This window comes from Podarcis gaigeae, assembly GCF_964106915.1.
Source record: "Podarcis gaigeae genome assembly, chromosome: 5".
Lineage (NCBI taxonomy): Eukaryota > Metazoa > Chordata > Lepidosauria > Squamata > Lacertidae > Podarcis > Podarcis gaigeae.
The window spans coordinates 19413038-19426587 of NC_139681.1; the positions used below are offsets into that span (position 1 = coordinate 19413038).

The 13550-nt window shown below is 43.4% G+C and overlaps 1 long non-coding RNA gene across 1 annotated transcript; it reads right to left on the minus strand.

Moving 5' to 3' along the window:
• Nucleotides 1-5731: 5731 nt before the first annotated feature.
• LOC310845298 lies at nucleotides 5732-11150 on the minus strand. The gene is made up of 2 exons (XR_014564627.1): nucleotides 10455-11150; nucleotides 5732-6766 (listed from the first exon to the last, which is right to left on the minus strand). It is a non-coding gene; the product is annotated as an uncharacterized lncRNA (long non-coding RNA).
• Between the last annotated feature and the right edge of the window lie 2400 nt (nucleotides 11151-13550).

The following is a 13550-nucleotide window of genomic DNA, read 5'->3' on the forward strand; positions in this document are numbered from 1 at the left end:
AACAAGCAATGGATCCGATTAGTTCGACCGCAACTCCCCACAGTACAGCCCAGCAGGAAGCTGCTGCTCCACATCCCCACTCATTTTTGTTCCTTGTTAAATGCTCAGAGAGGGAAGGAAGAGAGAGCTACTAGCTCCCCCCCTCAGCTTGCTGAAGAGATGAACCACGAGAATCCTTTCCAGTAACCCTGCCACTTCAAGGACTTTGGTTACGGGAACCCGCACATTGAACAGCATTGAATTGTACAGAGATTGCAACGGAACTTGCTTCCAGATAAGTGTGGTTAGAATAATCACCTAACATCTTGATCTTACAGGTGTGCATAGGCAGGTGGTGAACAGAGGGCTTGCATGGATGTCGTTACAGTGGGATTTCCCCTGCTTTTCTGTTAGGGAATATCCATCCCATCAACTGCAATGACATCAAAATAGGAGCAGAATGCTTGCTGCATGGGTGGCACAACCTGTGGCAAAAGCAGCAAGAATTTATGGCGGTCCTAGGCCCAATCCAAATGTAACCATTTCAGTAGAGTAAACCCTGTTTTGGGCATTGGGAACAAGCTCAATTCCTGCATGTTTCCTCTTCACCCCTCCTGTCGTCTCCTTGTGCATCCAGCTTCAGCAAAAATAATAATCCATTTCTTATACTGCCATTTCCCATGACATCTGAAGTGGGAAGCTGTGGCTTTAGAGGTCCTTCCAAAGGATACATGGAGCCAAGAGTACAAAGGCTATCCATGAAAACAGAAGGAACACAATGGGGCAATAAGGAGGGAGCCACATTGGCATTAAGGCCTAGGAAAGGTTGTGGCTTCCAAGTTCTGATGTGCAAGAATGATGTCGTCACTAATATGGCGTCCAGATTTGCTTTTCCGACATTTAGAGGGCATGTAGGAAATTGACCTGACTACTCCCAATTATTTATGAAATGGGCTGGAGCAGGGATCTGCTTACCAATAGATAAACATGGCTGACTGACAGTCCTTATAAACTAGCAGTGGGACCACATTTTACATTTGGGATTTGAGATGTGTGTACATATTGTGGCCAATGTGGAATGCACAAAGAGATTTGTGCATTTAGGCATTTAAGTACTTCAGGAAGGACATTTTATGCTAATATTTGCAAGTCAGCTTTCATAATTGCTACTTAATCACCTTAGAGTTGCATAAATCTTCATACTGGCATTTCCCCATCTGCCTCCCCTTCTTTCTTCATTATTCTTCTCATTCTGAAAGAAGTGACTGATACTTCAGGCTCCTCTTTTGAATGATGCTGCTCTGCGCAGCCCTTGAAAAGCACCTTCCTCAGAATAAAACCAAGTGGCCTCTTCCTCCCTCTAGTGCGACCATTAAGCAGAATGCCTCATGTGTCAGAGGCTGTGATGTGGCAACAGTGTTCCTATTATTGCCCCGGTGGGCTAGCTAGCCAGTTCTGCACTTCATAAGCTGCCCCATTGTTCCAGCTGTGGTGGATAATATTGTTGCATTGCTCCATCTTCTCTTTTGCTTCAGGCAGCAAAATGTGTTGGGCTGGCTCTGCTCCTGTCTTAGCCTGGTGTTTGTTCGGGGGTCAGTGACTTTGCTACAAGTCTGTTGAATAGCTACAAATAAATTGATGACAATCACACAAAATATTCAACCCATTTACCAACTTTTAAATGATCTATTTTGGAGTTTGTAGTGTGTTGTTGTTGTTTCCTGCAAAGGACGTGTTTCAAAAACACAAATTCCACAATTCCAGTTTTGGTCCCAAAGGGCACAACCCAGGCAATTTTAAGCAACTTTTACCCTCATTGGTGACATCAGGAAGTACTTGCCATGCAAATCTATTCTCCGTGCAGACTGGTTGAATAAGGATAGGATACTTGCACCAGTGGAGCTCTAGTATCAGGGATCCATATGGGAATGTTTTCAGCACAGGACAGTATGACCGGTGGGAGCCAACAGCATTGCTGTCAGGAGTCTAGGTTCCGAGCTTGATAACACAGTAAGCTTAGTTAATTAAAAAGGAGGATTTATTGCAAAAACAAACATATAGCTCCGGACGGCTCTAACGCAGCCACCGGCATTATCACTCAAGATGACCCTTCGGAAGACTTCTTCCGGTTTCTACAGAATATATTGAACCATTACCCCTTATGTCTCTTGTTTTGCTTCCTATCTAGCAGCCCTTCCATTTGCTGACTCTTCTGACTTATTGGATTCGCTCCAGCCTCTTCCTGTTCTGACAGACTGTCTCTGTGTCTGTTTGCAGCTATTTGAGCTTCCTGAGAACTTTGGCTTTGTTCCAGCCCACTCTCATTTGTTCCCTTGGCAACCGACATTCCAATGTCCAGAGGATTCACCACTGACTGCTGTGTTCTTTGCTCAGCCTGCATCAAATCTAAGCCTCTCTGTTCTGTAGCAGGCTGTAAAGTTCCACTAGGAGCTGGCTCATTCCTGACAATTGCCATGGAAGCTGGGAAAGTGTTTGTAAGGTTTGCTGCATCATGGTTTGCAGCGGTGCCATTTTGCTGCCACCTTTGCTGCTGGGACTGCCCAGGATCCCAACTGCATTATGCTATTGTTCTGGTGACATTGGCAGCTGCCAGCATAATGGGACAATGGGATTGCCCAGTGGTGGATGACATGGTGGGACAGCGGTGCTGCTTACGAGGAGGGTGAGGAAGTGAGGCTGCAGCAAGGTTGGCGCAGTGCAAACACACCAGCGGGAGTCCTGGATTGGCTTCATCCAAGTGTCTGCAGTGCATCAAACTCACAACTGCCACACCTTCCCCTTCAACCTTCTGGTAAACAGCAGAGCCATGACTGACCAGAGGCTGGATGAGCACCACACTGTCTGCTACTAGGATTGCCTTGTCTATCATGTGCTTAACTACAGTGGCAGAACATGGGTTGCCAGGGCCCAGGGCCACATGAAGGGGGAAGGAAACAAAAAGAGCACACATGTGCATTCAACTGCCTAACAGTGTCCACGTCACCCCAAAATTCACAGCCTCAGAGATAACAAGAGTCATTTTGTTGTCTGGAGTGGTCATTTCCTGGTTTGCATGGAGAAACCCTTTTCAACAGATCCCAGCATGCAGCTGTATTGAAGCAGCACTGAGTGTTAAAATTTTGTGCCTGCAGCAACCATCCCTGTGTGCCCCCCCCCCCGCTATGTCACTGCTTTACTTTCCTCTTGGGATTAACTTGAGTGCTTCTTGCAATGGATCTTGCCCATAAATTCTGCGGTGCTAAAATTTGATATTTTACCACATCACACTTTCTCAGTGCTTCCACAGAAAAGCAGTTCATATATGGAGCCTATAGCCTTGCTGGCTAGTGTAGTCTAAATGAACACCTCTTGATAACCCTCTTTTCATATTTACTGTAAATGTTAGAAAGCTACTGCCAGCATCCCCCAACTCCACACACGCATGCACGCGCGCGCACACACACACACATTTGGATTTGGATGTGAATCATGTGAATCCAGATTTGAACATTGCTGTGCCATTCTAACTTGCAAACCCCTGAGGGGTTTCGACTCATCCGGCTTTTACTTTCATTCCACATCACAGTGTCTTCGGTCTGGCTCACCTCCTTCAACACCCCACCTATTTTTCTTCATTATTTTGTATCCTGCAGCAGCGGCAATGGCAGCGGTAGGCTCTGAATGTAAGAATTGATTGACTTGGCCAGTGCCAAGGGATAACAAGCAAAAATTACAGCCAGGAAGTGACTGATTTGAATGCACGCGAGAGCATTAAAGCCTGCCCGGCCTTCACAGGGGCTAAATCATTTGGTCAGCCAGTAATTGCATTAAAACGTCTCTGCAGTTTTGGAGCTACGATTCTGTCTGCGCCAGAGCACAAATACCTACTGTCAAAGGCACAAGTGCTTTATTGGGGTTGGAAGTGGGCAACTAATGGAGCCTTGTCTGTTAGGGTGAATAGGATATTGGCCCACTAACTGTCAGGAAGGCAGATGGGGCCAAAACCAGAATTAGTTGGCTCTGGCTCCACCTACTGGTAGGCTCCTTGCCTTCCATCCTACCAAACCCAATGGGCAATAGACGTCACTGCTGGCAACCCTTCCTGCCCTCCCACCCAGTCAATTCTGCTTTCCTCAAACACAAGGAAAGCTTGGCCAGAGCTGTTCTTCCCCCCACCCCCTTCAACACGTGAATTTCCTGCTTTCCCAGCTATTGGAAAATGGAAATTTTGAGGATTTGTTCCAAACGATGCTTCTGTTATCTCAGTCAGATCCCTGTGTACATTCTCAGCAATGGAAGTCCCTGCCAGTTCCTTGACTTATGTGGCTATTGGTGGGTTTTTTACCCATCTCCCCTTATAAAACAGTCACCCACATGTTATACAGTGGTACCTCTGCTTACAAACTTAATTCATTCCGGCAGTCCGTTCTTAACCTGAAACCATTCTTAACCTGAGATACCACTTTAGCTAATTGGGCCTCCCGCTGCCGCCGGGCCGCTGGCGCACAATTTCTGTTCTCATCCTGAGGTAAAGTTCTTCACCCGAGGTACTACTTCCGGGTTAGCGGAGTCTGTAACCTGAAGTGTCTGTAACCTGAGGTGTTTGTAACCCGAGGTACCACTGTATATCAAAAATGGCTTTGGAGAGTTCACTCAGCTTCAAAAGCAACATGTGACGGATCTACACAGAGCCGTTTTTGAGCAAGGGGTTAGTTCTTTGGATTCCAGCCAATAGCTCAAAACTGTGCCTGCTTTAAGAGGCAAATTAAACCCTTTAACTATATAATCTCTCTCTCTTGCAAAAGAAAAAAGAAAAGGGCGAGCTCCCAGCTTTCCACCATACTCTAGCATAACCAAGAAACAGAACCTTGGATGGAGCTATGTAGATTAGTTGTTGCCATCTGTCAGTCTCAGGAGACAATGGAGGAGTGTGCAGATATGAACAAGATTCATTTTCAGTGCCTGGAGCCAAAAAGCACAGTAAGTGGGCTCAGCTTCCATCTTAATGTAGTCTCTCTTTCTTGTAATGATTTTTATTAAATCTTCCAAATTATTGCATAACTCCAATCACACACCTCTCTCTCTTTTTTTGTTACACGTTTTCTTCTTGACTTCCCATGCCTCCTTTCTTGATGTTTTTTTAATTCCCCCTTAAAAGCCGCACTAAAACACATCTATATTTATTTTCTGAGCTCCCAATTTTCTACAAATCCTTTTTCTTTCCTCTAAATAAGTAAATAATCACCATTTACACCTCTGGGGAAAGGTGGGTGGTATTCAACTAAGTTTTACGTACACATTGAAATTAATGAACATGTCTTGTTGTACGCTGAAAGAAAATTATATGAAAATGATGTACCAATGGTATTTGACTCCTAGTAAGCTAGCAAAAATGTATAAAACAAGTACAAATACCTGCTGGAAATGTAAAGAAAAAGAAGGTACCTTTTATCATATGTGGTGGTCATGTAAGGCAATAAAAGCATTTTGGGAAATGATATATAATGAATGGAAAAAATGTTTAAAATAACATTTATTTTAAAAAAACAGAAGCTTTTTTTATTAAGAATTGTAGGAGCCGAAAAGACTTTCTATGTATGCAACAACAGCTGCACAGATGCTATGAGCCCAGAGATGGAAAGAAGAAACAGTCCCTACCAGAGAGGAATGGCAAATCAAGCTGTTGGAGTACACCAAAATGGCAAAACTGACTGGAAAGCTCAGGAACCAAGAAGACAAAAACTTCAATAAAGAATGGGAAAAAATTATAATTTATTTAGGAGATCACTGTAAGCAGATGAAAACATTAGCAGGATGTTAGTAACACTTGTAGTAATTATCATGGACAATGTGGAGAGATATAAAACATGGATTATGAAATAATATGCAGTTGAAAAGGTTGACAAAAGGACCCATGGAGGGGATGCTGGGAAGTCAGGAGATTCAGAGAAATCTCTAAATATGGATATGAATTCTACACTTGTAAAATCAAATAAAAATTATTTTTTAAAAAGAAGAAGTAATGACCCCACTAATGCAGAGAAATGTAGGATGTTGGACAGGAAAACCAGGAGATTCTTTGGGGGGAAAGACCTTTAGCGATGATGTATTACGACAATCATTTTTGGTCTTTTCAAGTCTACCTTCAAAAAGGACAGGCATCGCTGTCTAAGCTTACCACATTATCCTTTTGTATCGGTCTGTTAGTGAGCCATGGAAATTTACTGCTCTAACCAAGATGGAGGCAAGGAGGTGTTTGCCCCTCTGATGTGATTTAATTGAGACCCAGATGAAGAGCAGCAGCCTAGCTGCCATAAATCATCCCTCCAGGCAAGCTGAGGAAATCAACCATAGAAGGTCTAATCAACGTACAGCCGGCAGTTAACCCCCGGCGCCTTGAGGTGAACATCTCACCCGGTGGAAGTCAATGGGAGCCTTGTTGCGGACTTCAATTGGGGCCATGATTTGACCGCCGGCTTTTCATTGTGCTCGCTGAGCTGCCGTTGTTCCATGTCATCCCTCTGAAACGTTTAAGCTCCTCGCACAGACCCGGGGTCAGGCAGTGCCTGATGAGAGCTGACCTAGAATCCTCCTAGCGCAACAGTGCAATTGTTTGAGATCACGTCGCCTTGTTCTGATGCGCAGAAGTCACACCAGCCCTCGTGAAGTACACACAGCCAATTTCAACTGATTCTAGAGCCGTAGATGCGGTGAGAAAAGCAACGGCGGTTTCTCACGGCTCTGATATGTTAATGGGCCGTGCAGAGTTGGCCAACGAGAAAGAAATCTAGATTGTGAAAATACAATAATATGGGTTAAAAAAAGAGAGGTTGCTGCTGAAATTCCACCAATCAATTGTGGGGGAACAGAGGCCTACGCTCATCATCCATCCCCCCACAATAACAAATCTAACTGGTAAGGTTTCAACTTTTCCATGCTTTGTCACTGTCCCATCGCTTCGGCTCAGCCTTTGAATCCACAAGAGTCTCTTTCTGTTCCTTGCACTGAGTCCCTCCCCCCCTTCCTAGTCTGCAACAAAATATTGATGCTGATCTTGCTTTTTTAACAAAATTAGTCTCAGGTCATTTACTTCCAATATAATTACTCTTGAGTTGCATTATCTGTAACTGGGATAAGAGCTATAAATGTTATGCGTCCAAGTATAATTTCATTTGCAGAGCTTTATGTGATCCCTGTCCCAAAGGACCCGGAGTACTTCTTTACATTGCACAACTTCGAACTTCTACTTCTTTTTTCCCTGTCTGAGTGTCTCTTGCCCTTTTATGAAACTAACTACTGCAGTATAACTGACCCATTATAATTGGACCATCAATAATACTCAACGGGGATGACTTCCAATTGCCCAATTTTACGGTCAATTCTACAGGTGCATCAATTACATACTTAATATGTAGAAGAACAAAAATCATTGTATTATGGTTTTCAAAAAAATGCACTTTAAATCTTGCTGGACAACAGGGAAGACTGAAAATGCCCTTTATATGGCAGACAAGATCTTGAGGTTCATCCATGTAGTAGTGACTCTACCCGCCTAGAGCTTTCACTCATTTCCCCACCATTTTTGAAAGATCAGGCCCCCCCAAATATGTTTGTTTGCATGTTTTCTGAGAACACCAAACATGTGACAGCAGCTGGCTTTGGAAGATCTCTAGCAGTTTGATGATGAAATGTGCTAAGAAGTAGCTCTGGAAGACTACCAGAATATCTCCATGGTTCTGGAGGACCGCAAGAATATCTCTGTTGTTTTGGAGTGGTTCTGGATGACTGCCAAAATGTAGCTGGCTGCATTCAGATTGTGGAGACCCTACTGTACAAAAAAGAGGTACCAGCATACCACATGAAAAGACTTGCAACAATACAAAATGGCCTTGTTTACCCGTCAAGTGTTCTGAACTGCCAAGGGCTTGACAAGCTCCCTGTTTTTCAGACCCAAGCAGGCAGCAATACCAGATTTATCGAGCCTTTCATGAGCAGCCCAAGTGGTGAGGGTTCAACTTGAACAGAAGAAAAACAACATACCTGGGATTACATAGGCTTATTGGTGAGACAGTATGGTTTCCAAGTTCTAATAGCTGTATTATTATCTTTTAGAAATTAGCCTGTTTGACATCACCTTGCAACATTATGGTGGAATCTTCAAATCCACTTAAAAATAAAATAAATAAAAACCCTTATTTGAAGGGCTGCATCTTCAAAGGGCCCGTTTCCAATGGCTCACTTGACTCCAAAACTATTTCCTCTATGAACACTTTTTTTTTTTTTTTGCTTTTTACACCTTTGTCCAAGACCGAGAAAGCAAAATATAAGAGTATCCACATGATCAAACCCTGGCAAACTGAAATCCCCTGCATATTCTCTAAATTCATCAAGTGGTCCACCATGTCAATGCAAGCCTAGATAAACAGAACTCCTGTTTGTTTGTTTTTGAATTCATGACTCATTAAGTATTTTGGATGCTCCCCTCCAAGCAGTTTTGACTAGTAAGACATTAATGTATTTTCATAATGAGGAAGAGTGCACATTCTCAAAACTGGCCTAGCAGAATATTAATATCTAACCAGGTCACCACTGTGTTTACTATCAGGGCTGCCCAATACATTTTGCTGCCTTAGGCAGAGGAAAAGACTCTCCCCCCCCTCTCTCTCTCACACACACACACGGATCGCCATATGTCCAGATTTTCCTGGACATTACCAGAAATTCAAAGGTGGAACTGATGTTGGGGAGGGGGGATTTCTGAAAGGCAGCACTTTGTCAATCAAATCAATTGAAAAATTGTTCTCAACGACTTTTGGGGTGTCCTGGTTTTCACTTTTTGAAATATGGCAACCCTAAATGTACAGAAGCTGACTGGGCAATGGGATAGCAGTCAGCAGGCTAGTTTAGAAGGTGTAAGGCACACACCTCTGATCTCCAAAAGGTGGGAATGGCTAGGAGGCTCAGGAGAAAATGCTGGGCAGGCTGTCACTGTGGCCTCCCAGCACCTGCCGCCTGAGGCGTATGCCTCACTCTGCTGAACAGTAGAGCAGGCCCTGCTTATTGTTGTCTTCTTCATGCCATTCATGGTTTGTTCAGGCAGGATGCTAGTCACATTGTTGGCTGAACCAATTAAAGCTGTCAGGAGCTCACTGATGTTTTGGGGCTTGCTGCATAGGATTAAAAACGAGTGAGAATGAACATGAAGTAAACAATTGTTTGGTGTGTATGTGTGAGTTTGTGAGAGAGGAGGCCGCTTCTAATATGTCTGTTTGCTAAATACCAGTAGCCAACAGAAAAAGGTCTAAGGGTCAACACAAAACATTTCACTATTAAAAAAAGAAAGAGTTTGCTGAAATAAAATACTAATGCCTCAACTAATCCGCTACCCTGGAGTTATCCTGGAGAGGTTGTGCTAAAATATTTTTGTTAATCACCACCACCACCACCACCATTATTTTCTTTGTATACCACTGTTCCACAAAAAGAATCATGCTCCAGGTGGCTTGCAACACAGAAAGCAGGAATATACAGTGGAACCTCGGTTGTCAAATGCTTTGGAAGTCAAACACTTCGGCTTTAGAATGCCGACAACCCAGAAGTGAATGCTTCCATTTTCGAACGCGCCTCACACGTACAACGGCTTCTGAGGCGCATTTATCCATTTTTTCAATGGATTTTGTTGACTAGCAATTGTGCCTCGGTTGTCAAACATTTTGGAAGTCGAATGGTCTTCCGGAACAGATTATGTTGGACAACCAAAGTTCCACTGTAGTACATCTCAAAATCAGCCACCACAAGAACACTTTTGTTATAACATAATAAAACAACGACATAATAGCAAATATATCAACATACCCCCCAAAAATTACATTTCAGCAGTATAGCTATAACAAGATTACATTAAACCTCCCAGGCAATGGCCAAAACAAGAAGTGAGATGGACAATCGCACCTTGGTCTCAGAAACACTTCTTTCATGATGTTGCTAACAGTCCCCCTATCAGGCTTCCAAAGGCACCAGGTGGGGCAGCTGGAAGCCCCCTGCCCATGATGTTGCTCAAACAATTTCATGACAGGGTCCTTGAACACTACATGGGTTGACTTGTTGATATGAGTGGCTGTCTCTTCTACAAGCCAAAGCCTCCATTTCTCTGACATCCAGTTCATCTCCCACCCCACTCCTCTGCAGACCTCAGTATAGTCTGTCTCCTCCATTAAACATTTTGTTATCGTGCTAATGTTCATCTAAATTTCACACTCAATCTTTCAAACGCTCAGGGTTGCCCAGCATGTTAAGGGAAAGAGGCCTTTGAGTCGAGAAAGAAAGAAATTCTGCAGCAAGTAATAGAAGATCACATACTAAAGGTCCCCCTAGTGACCAATTGCTTCATGTTTAACAGGATTATGTGCCTTCGTGATGTCTGGCATTTGCATTGGTCTTTCCATCTCTAACGCCTTTTCTCAGATGCTTCCTACCTTACACAGACACTTTTAATACCCGTAGCCTCTTGCTTTCCCTATGCTTAAAGCTTCACGGACACAGTGCCCTTTGTGTAGAGATGCTCTTGAAATATGTTCAGAAGCTTTGGCTGGTGCAAAATGCACCGAAGACTCATCGCGACAGCATGAAGCCTCTGTCTGTCAACTTGCTTTCCTTTTGCCAAGACTTGGAGCTTATCCCATTTATGACATCATACATGGCATCAGAATGTCATGCTTGCAGTTGACCTTGGCTATCTCCATAACTATGGAAGAGGCTTAATAAAACTCCACAACTAGAAAACAATGAAGCTGACTCACTAGCAAGTTTGATCTCATACTCTAGGGATGAAGAGGAGTTTAATGTAATTTAAAAACCTAATCCCAGTACCAAACCAACCCCAAGCACCATTTAAACCAATGGAAGATACCATCTCACTTGTGTGTATTAATACTGAAGCGTGAGTCCATTTTTACAAAAGGGATTAGCCAATGTAATATTCTTTGTGTTAAGGATAAGCTGTTGATCGGACATCTTGATCTGAATATCTCGTCTGGTTGTCTCAAGTCCTTTATTTTAAGGAAATATCACCTCCAACATGAAATACTACTGGCCATTACAAAGATATCTATGGAGTTCAATCTTAGATTATACTGTAGACTTTAATGTAACCTTTTCTATGGAGCGCTTGACTGAAGGTACTTTGTGGTTTATTAAATCGTTTTTATTTTATTTTTCAAATATAGATTTATAACAAAACCATATACATTTCCATCCTCCCCGTGGGTCCTAACGTCAACATTTTCAATTGCATATTATATCATAATCTATATTTTATATCTATCCTTATTGTCCATAGTATTTGTTACATTACAAGTGAGATTAATGCTAATGTTTTCATCTGCCTAAAGTGGTCTCCTAAATAAATTATAAATTTTCCCATTCTTTCTTAAAGTTTTTATCCTCTTGGTTCCTAAGCTTTCTGGTCAGTTTTGCCATTTCAGTGTAGTTCAAGAGTTTAGTTTGCCATTCAGTTAGCAGGACCTTTGGATGAGGAATGGCCGCTTCCATTTCATGGCAGCTTCAGTTGCAGAGTTGTATTCAACAAGCACAATGACTTTTGCCTGCACAACAGAACTTTGCCCCGCTCTTCTCCCCACACAACTGCTATGGGGTGGCGGCAGTTCCCAAACCCTCAGGAGCAGGTTTGGGAAAACATGGGAGTGAATGATTTGCAAGACTGGATGGGCATATCTTCACTCCAAGCTCCGTCCCCATGTTGCTCTTTCCTCCCTTTTCCCTGATGCTGATCTTTACTCTTCCCCTGAAATCTAGTTAGCACTTTCCACACCCAAAACCTTCTCCATTCAAACTGGAAAGACTCAGGAAAACTGCAGTGGTGCTCTGAGAGAGAAGGTGTGCTGTTAATAAAGGTTACCAAAATACCCCAGCAGCACTCTTCCCTGCTAAAATGAACCACCTCATTTTAGGGAGCCTTGCTGGCTGAAGGACAGGATATAAGGCGTCAGCCAACTGAGCAGTTTTACTTGCGCAAACACTTTGGGCTGCGCAACAGAAAACCCACTCTCTCTCCTCTCCCTGTGTAGTCTGACTGAACTCTGGAGGGCTGGAGGGAACCCCAGAATATATTTCAAGGGTGCAGCAGGCTGGGAGGGAGAGGAAGTTCTGTTGTACACCAAAAGTGTTTGCAGTAGCAGAACTGTTTTTTTGGATGTGGGTGGCGCTGTGGTCTAAACCACTGAGCCTCTTGGGCTTGGCGATCAGAAGGTTGGCAGTTCAAATACGCGCAAAGGGGTGAGCTCCAATTGCTCTGTCCCAGCTCCTGTCAACCTAGCAGTTCAAAAGCATGCCAGAGCAAGTAGATAAATAGGTACCACTGTGGCGGGAAGGTAAACGGCGTTTATTTGGATACCACCCTCCAATATCCACATAGATGAAAGGAAACAAACTGCATCTGTTCTGCAAATGAGTAGGGACATAAGAAGAGCCTGCTGGATCAGGCCAAAGGCTCATCTAGTCCAACATCCTGTAACTCACGGTGGCCGACCAGATTCCTGTGGGAAACCCATAAACAGGAGCTGAGCACAAGAGCACTATTGGCTCCTGTGGTTTCTAGCAACTGATATTCAGTGACGTAGAACAATAGCTGGTGGTCCGGTTGAATTTCATGTTACAATGCAGACACGATTTTCCCAATCCAGTGTTGGCTTCATAATACTAATGCAGAAACGAGTGGCATTTGCAGGGAAGGATCAGTGGTCAGCGTGAGCGTGTGCTTAACCCATCCCTACCGACTCTCCCTGATAAACACCTTCTTCCACAGCCACTTTTGTAGTCTGTTTCCACTCAGTCGGGCTCTGAGATAGAAGTAAACATGGATACTAGGTGAGGGGAATGGCCTCAGTGGGCACCTACAAGAGAGAAACAGAAGGCAGGGAAGGGTTAAGCACTCACAAACACGTGTTTGCCAAGGCCAAATATTGTTCTACCCTACTAATGGCCCAAGCAAGAACCACACAAGAGTTCTTTTGGGGCTCCAGTGAACAAGTTCTCATTCAGAATATTATTCCTGCTCCTAGATTTATGGCCCTTCCTTTAAATGAAAATGGGAGGTAACACTAGTGTTTGGGAGATGAGGATTTGCTAGTAGATTTCAGAGTAGATTTCAGGGTAGCTTTAGAGAAATATATGACGGAATTAGATGTGGCACCATCACAGCATTGTTTTATTGGCAATTAGGTTTCGAACTGGCAAGGCTGTGTGAAAATAAACCTCAGTTATGGGACTGTGGTGTTTCAGCGCCATCTGTCAACAGTTTGCTCCTTATGCCTCAACATGTGTATCTCTGGAAAGAGGGAAAAATGATTTAATAGCACAACTGAAGAGGTGAAGCACACCAAATTGTACTTCAGTTTTTACAACAAAAGCTTTCATTTATGATGTTTGATGTGGTACAAACAAATGTAAATTTATCACAATGTTTAAGCTTTGCTTACGCTTGCCAAGACTCCAGACTTTGGAAAGTGTATTATGCTGTTTTCAATTTCTCTGAGTGGTAGGAATTTACAAGG